Source organism: Uloborus diversus, chromosome 1, assembly GCF_026930045.1.
Source record: "Uloborus diversus isolate 005 chromosome 1, Udiv.v.3.1, whole genome shotgun sequence".
Classification (NCBI taxonomy): Eukaryota; Metazoa; Arthropoda; class Arachnida; order Araneae; family Uloboridae; genus Uloborus; species Uloborus diversus.
Window position 1 is genome coordinate 170434607 of NC_072731.1, and position 7307 is coordinate 170441913.

The window sequence follows — 7307 nt, forward strand, 5'->3', positions numbered from 1 at the left end:
TAGAAGAAATAAAATCACGAAACAGTTTTTAATAAATCTAAATTATAGTTAAAGTTAAAAAAAAATACGAATAACTTTCGTACGAATATTACTTATATATGCTTTAAATGTGACTACTAACTTTAAATAATAGTTTGTTTTGTACAAGTATTCTTAAATTTTAACCTGTATCAGCTAATAGTTAAATGTCCTTCCGTTACCGTATTTTTTTTTGTCCTTCCGTTACCATTAAAAACCATATAAATTAAATCTACATTAACATTCTAACTATGCCTCTTTGACAAGGGACATAATTCTGTTTTGCATAAAAAAAAACATTACCTTCTATACACAACAGACTCTTGGTGAACTGAAATGTATTATTTTGGTAACGGAAGGACATCAAATTGTCACATTAGTAATGGACCAAATTCATGGTTGAAAAAAAAATTTAAATTACTTACCAAAGGGTTTAACTAGACATTCAAAAGATAAAAGTTAACCTAAGTATTATATGCTGATAACAAGTTTATTGAAGTTACAATATGTAACAAAAAAGAAATTTTTTGCTCTGTAGAAACACAGAGAGAAAACTTGACTTTGCACTTGATTTTATAAAAGTCATCAAACTATTTGGGAAAAACAAGTTAAGATTCAAGAAACTTATTTATTTTTGAAGAGAATGGTATATGGCAAGAGACAGAATATTAATTTTTAAAATTTAAGTGTCATGTCTCCTTTTTCCTGGAATTCACCATTGGTAAAAAGTTTTCTAGGCAACATACGCATATTTATCCACTTATATGGTAACGAAATTTATTCTGGAAAGAAAAAAGAAACAGAAAGAAAGTAAAATGTTTGAAATGCAAAGTTATGAGGCATCACTTAGAAAATAAAAAGGAAAAGTCACTTTTCTTCTTTAAAAATTTATTTAACTTAAATACAGTAGAATAATTTTCATTTTTTTTCATTTCAAATTATTAGTTATTAGCGGTCTAGTCATATAATGTCATTAAATGTATTTTTTTTAATTATTATTACTGCTTGAACTAGTGCTTTAATTAATTGTTGTATTTTCAGAGCATTGTAGTAAACAGAGAAACTTACTTTTACTAGCTAAAAATCTGTAACAATGAAATTTCATCCAAGCATTGATCTCAAATACGAAATAAATTTCCATAGCTGTGAGTGATCGATAGATTGATTAATATAGAAATTTTGATGAACACGAGGAGTTGATGTTTGTACTTTACAATGGTTTTTCCTGACCACAATTTTTAATTAATAGATGTAGATGGATCATTCACAGAAAAAGCAGCTATTTGTATCATCTGATATTTATAATAAAAATTAATGTTGGAAAAATTAATATAAATCTATTTATAACCTTTAAAAAACTGAAAGAAAAAGCTGAAACTGTAAATTGAGTGAAAATAATAAATCATTTTTTTAAATCTTTTCCACAGTGATGTGATTAGTCACGTCTGGATTGTCATTTGTCACGGTTTTTAAATTTCCAGGCTTATAATTATTTTTAAATAACATGAGATAACTTCAATGAATCGAGGATCGAAAAGTAAGTTTTTGTTACATATTCTAGAGAAATTCAAGAGCTCCTCCGACAGCTCTTACTCATGACGTCATACAGCGGCACCAAAAACTTCCGTTGTAGGTTGAAATTACACTCTCATCATGTCAAAATAAGTATAACTTCAATAACTGCTGAAAGCAAATTACTTCAGATTTGGAAGATTCGTGAAACCAACATCAGCTGCTCCATCTGACAAGCACCTCAGCACACCTTGATAATAAGCGTAACTATCGTCTGAAGAACAGGTGTTCGGATTCTTACACTTGCTGCACAAACCACGATATTTCTTTTCTAGGAAAAAACAAATGTAGCACATCAACTTTGAAAAATTTTGAAGCTACGGGTTTATACATACAACAAAGAAATCAATTGAATTACTCTTGTAATGGTTTGAAGTCAAATGTTATGACGGTGGTGTTATTTATTTAAACTTCTTATTTGAGTATAGTTGTAAATGCAAGAAAAAATTTGCACAGTAATATATAGGTGAATAAATAAATGAGGAGTACAACATAATAAAATTATAATAAACAATCGAATTGCAGACGAGTATTTCAGAATTAACAAGGAATTCCTTTATCAATTCCGAAAATATAAGCTGCGGAGTGTAGGAATTTCAAACACGTCTTTTGCATTTCTTACACTCCAAGTAGTATCAAGCCATAAGATCAAGTGTGGATGTAGAGGATGAATCGTGACTTTCATGACCCCTATTAGAGCAACGAAAGATAGTTTAAAATTTCGTTGTGGGACGTCAATTTGCAGAAAAGAAAAATAAAAACACCAAGGGCCTTGGATGCCTATCTTCTGATTTGATTTGTCTGCTCATATTCGTTCAATCAGATTTGAAATTTTCTGAAAACATTGACACAGTTTAAGAAAAAAAAAAGACTAAATGACAATAAAAGCTTGATATATTCCAAAAAAATATTTCTTGCCAAAAATTACGATGAATAGAATTTTAACTCCACTGAAGTTTGATGTCGTGAAGGACAATGAGTTCGTTGTCCTGATAGAATATTATTCCACAATGTATACGTCCTGATGGAATCGGTCACCATATCTGTTTTTAGCACCTAACCAGAACTTACCAGGGGAAAATATGAATGAATCTGATTAGTCACCATTTGATAGGAACAGAGGGCCCTCAGGGCTGATGTCATGGTGCTGTGGATCAATATTAGGAGTAACCGTGTTTTGTATAGGACAGCAACCCCTCAACTTCACCCCAGTTGTGGGTGCGTTGTGACGCGGAAAAGATGCCATCACGTGTTTAAAATTTCGTTCCATTCTAACTCCTCCTTCTTGGTGTTGCATTTTGTGTGGCCAGTTGTGTATAGCTCTATTCAACGGCGCTACATCACTTTGGTTGTTATTGCGCCGTAAAGTTTACTACATCGTGGACAGATCTCCGCCACAAACTACATTTGATTAAAATCTGACATCGGTTATTCTTGCTTCAAGGTACAGATACATGTGCGTGTCTGTGTTTGTCTTTATGTATGTATGCGTTCCTTAGCTCTTTATTACTTGTTCAGCATTTAGCCCAAAGAGCCTGAATGAGTTTTGAATGAATTTTGTTTGATCACAGCCTACTACAAAATAAACAGACGAATCATTAAATGTAAGTAAAGAAAAATGTTAGTACGCACTCAAAGCTTGTTCCACAACAGGATCAGAGGACCAGTTCCCTGGAACGCAACTTCCTCCAAAGAAATTTTGAACAGCAGCAAGCTCTCCCTCCTCACAGGAAGGAGCCATGATGCCTTTCGACAGCAATCTACTCACTGGAATCTGCCATCCGGAAGTGCGACGATAACCAGTGTGGCAGGAGGTACTGCCCTTTAAATCACGTGCAGACTGGATATTCGATCGTCTTGACACCACAGCAACTACTCGATATCTGTATGGCCCTGGAAGCAATTCAACTTCGGTTATCGTTATAGTTTTTAAATCCTTCATGTTTTATAATGTTCATAAATTCATCTTAAAAACATATCAATGTCAAAACAATAACGCTCCAGCTCCGCTTTGCGTTATGGTATAAGTGCAGACAATCAGAATTTCAATATTTCCAGCTAATTTTGCAAAATTTTATTCTAAAACGCGATAGCAAATATGATATCATAATTTGACTCTCCGCATGAGTAGTTTGAGGTTTCTTTTAACATGGTCCTCATTTGTTTTATATGCTCTGCTTGTGACTTTCACCTCATAAGTAAGATATACTGTTTTCCTCTTACTTTTTTTTTACGCTTATTAAGGTTTTTTTTAAAGGGGAGTCAGTACTCCCTACACCGTAAATGTTAATTTGCACAGGTTCATGTACCTTTTTCTGAAAAACTTAAAGATACAATTATGAAATATTTCTGTATCTTAAGTAGACTCTTTTCTCTATACTGAAGTAAAATTTTACAGAAAGAAAGCTTTGTTTTTTTTTTTTTAATTCTAATGTGTAAGTCACTATTTTTTTCAAAAAATGCCATTTTGCAACATGAAATCAGCTGTATAAAAAAATATATTTCGAATATGAGAAAAATTTTGCTTCAGTATATGCAATTAGATGTATGGAATAAGTGGTAAAAATTTCAAAGCCTAACACAATTTAGTTTCTGAGAAAAAGGAACATTTAGTTTCAAAAATACCATTTCGAGATATTGCAATTTAAAGGGGAAAATCATACCTCATAAAAATAGGTTTAAATTTTTTTTAAAGCTTATTTTAACTTACTTCTAATATGAGCACGATCAAGAGGGTTTGTATCATTAAAAAGGTATTGAAATGGAGTTTCAAAATATATAAAAATCAAAAAATCGAATTTTTGAAAGTATTTAGGGTACTGACTTCCCTTAAAGAAAACTTAATAAGCTTACATTTAAAAGATTATTCTTTTTATAACAGACGGCACTTTAAAAACGCGGAGTAATGGAGGCTAAGTGTATGTTGTCTTTCTATTCACTTCATAATTCGCAGTGGTACTTTTTGACTAGAGTGCCTATGAGTAGGAGAAACAGAAGAAAATCGCCTCAGGATGGTCGTACATCCAATGAGGCAGTTGCAAAAAGTGCGTCGTAAACTCCCAACGCTCATCATTGGTTCTGCCTACTTTAAGTAACACACCCTTGCGTTAACTCATTGCCATTTTTTCTATCTTTAATAGTATGTTGTAGCTATCAAAAAACTTTCTACTATGTATATCTTTTAAGTGATTACTCAGCACTCACGCGTTGTTGCGGTAAAAGTGTAAGTTTAATTATTACAGCAACCAGGTTGGTACTATTTGATATCCCTCCAAAACTTCAAACTTATGTACTATCCCTACTAGGAGAGCGCGGTTTTTTGCATTTGTTTAAATAAAACGGAAAAAACGAACGGTTGCGCCTCCTCTATTGGATCGATTGGCACTAAAAACAAAGAAGCACCTGCCCCTGTTTAAGCCAACTTCTACACCGATTCTTCTACAAGCCTTTGAATAATGTTTTGAGTTGTTTCTACAAGAAGATGTAGATGTAAAGAACTTAAAGTAGCAGTCAAGCTTTAAAAGAAAAACGCTTCATTCTAATACTCTTCTTTAGACCATTTGAGTCAAAAAAAAAAAAAGAAGAAGAAGAAAAGTAACATACATATCATTAAAGGTCCATCTTTACACTAATTTTTATGTGAAACCTCGCATTATATCTTGAACTATAGCAGTCAAGTTTCACGAATGAAACGTTTGATTGCATCTCACTCTTTTTTGAGCAATCACGATTGCTTATTCTTCTCACTTGACAGTCCTTGATGTTCCGGTTCCTTTTTCAGCTTGGACCAGGCCTGCAGCACCACCGTCCACAGGCGGCGGCGCGACTGGTCCTGAGCGCTGTCCCCCGGAATGCACTTTTGCTGGGCGCTGGCGTCCATGTCCTACACACGCATGCGCATACACAGTCGCCTACGCGCGCACGCCTTTACACACATACACACGCCTACGTGCACACACGTAAGCCCACATACACACGCACACAACTATATACACGTAAGCACCCAGGAGGAGGGACATGCTTGGGCGGGGGAGCCATTTCTAGAAACAATAACTCTAACCAGTAGAGTCTTGTCGTAACTCGTGATTGCGAAAAACATAATTTGAATTCAAAGTTTCGGAATTCAAATTAGAGTTAATTTCTTTTCTTTGAGTATAGTGGTATTGTTGTGACGAGACGCATGAAATACTTAACTATCTTCATTGCCATTGTTCCAAATTTATTAGTAAACTAGCTGTACCCGACGCGCGTTGCTACGCCAACAAAAAAATACATCATTATACTGATTTTCATGACAATCGGTAGAACGGGGCAGAAGTTGCTACTCTGCAGTGCCACCTGGTGGCGAGTGGCTTCAATGAGCATATTATGCACTTTCTCCGTGGAAAAATACATATATATAGCAATTTTCATAATAATCGGTTCAGGTATTCGCAACTCCAACGAACTGTAGGGGGCACTGAAGTCACTGTCTAATGGCGGAATTGAAAACTAAAACAAACGCACATGGTAACGAAGAAAATGCTAAAAGTGTTGTGATTTTTGTTCGTACGTATGATTTTTTCGCTTTATTCTTTTTAAATTAATTTTCAAAGTCTTGTGGATATTCTGGCCCACGTAGAAAGAAATGAGAATTCAAGAAGCATTACTAAACGCCAAAGATTAATGCAAACTACGTAGTTCGTAGTTCTAAGCAGCTATTTCCATGATGTTGTATTCCATATTTATCAATTCTTGATAAAACTAAATAATAATTGTAGCCTGACAAGAACAACAATTAATGCTAGAAAATTCAATATGACATTACAAATTATTATCGAAAGAAGATGATACTTCTTTGCCTTGCTTGGCTAGCGCTTATTTTTTTTCCATTTGTAGCTGAGTTATTTCTCTCGAATTCCCGAATCGGTTCATTTAAAAATTTTCTGTTTCGATTTTTCTAATTTCTGAGTTACGATTTAATTGTGTCATGTTATGCAAATCATCAACAAAATTCTCACGGATATATGGTGGTAGTTTTCTTTTCAGTTGATTGACCATTATTTCTTTTCACTTATCGAATTCTGTAATCTTACTACCATTTTATTCCACTCATGATAAAAATTAAAAATGGTTTAACTAAAAACGCGAAATCTCGCCAAGGCTACTTTGCTCGCACAATACCAAAATTATAACCCTAAACAAATTTGGCGAAACCTTTCAGCTGAGAATAAAAGGAATAAAGTAAATTCTTTCTAGTTTAAACATTTTTCATTTTGTTCTACGATAATAAATCCAAGAAAATATTTTGCATACTGTCCATTCCAACTAAATGCTGCTGTAAAATATGATTAGTTAAATTAATTTAAGATTAAAAAAAACTCATATTCTTACAAATTCATACAAAACAATAAAAAATTTTACCTGGTATAAAGTTATCCAATTTTGTTAATCCTGAGTTTTCTTGTTTACGCGTCCACCATTTAATACTTTTTTGAAAGAAATAAGGAAAACTAACATTATTTTGAGAAGCTCGAGAATACTCTTAGGGGACGAATTAATTTCTGTAGCTGAAAGCAAACTAAGACACATCGATTGCGTTAATAAATACTCAGAACAAACTGCCTGTGTTTACGTCAACAGACACCATGGAACTAAAACGTGGCAATGTTTTAGTTCCATCGGCAGTTTTGTAAATCACTGCAAGGTAGCGTATTCGAGCGCTGGAGTTCCGAATC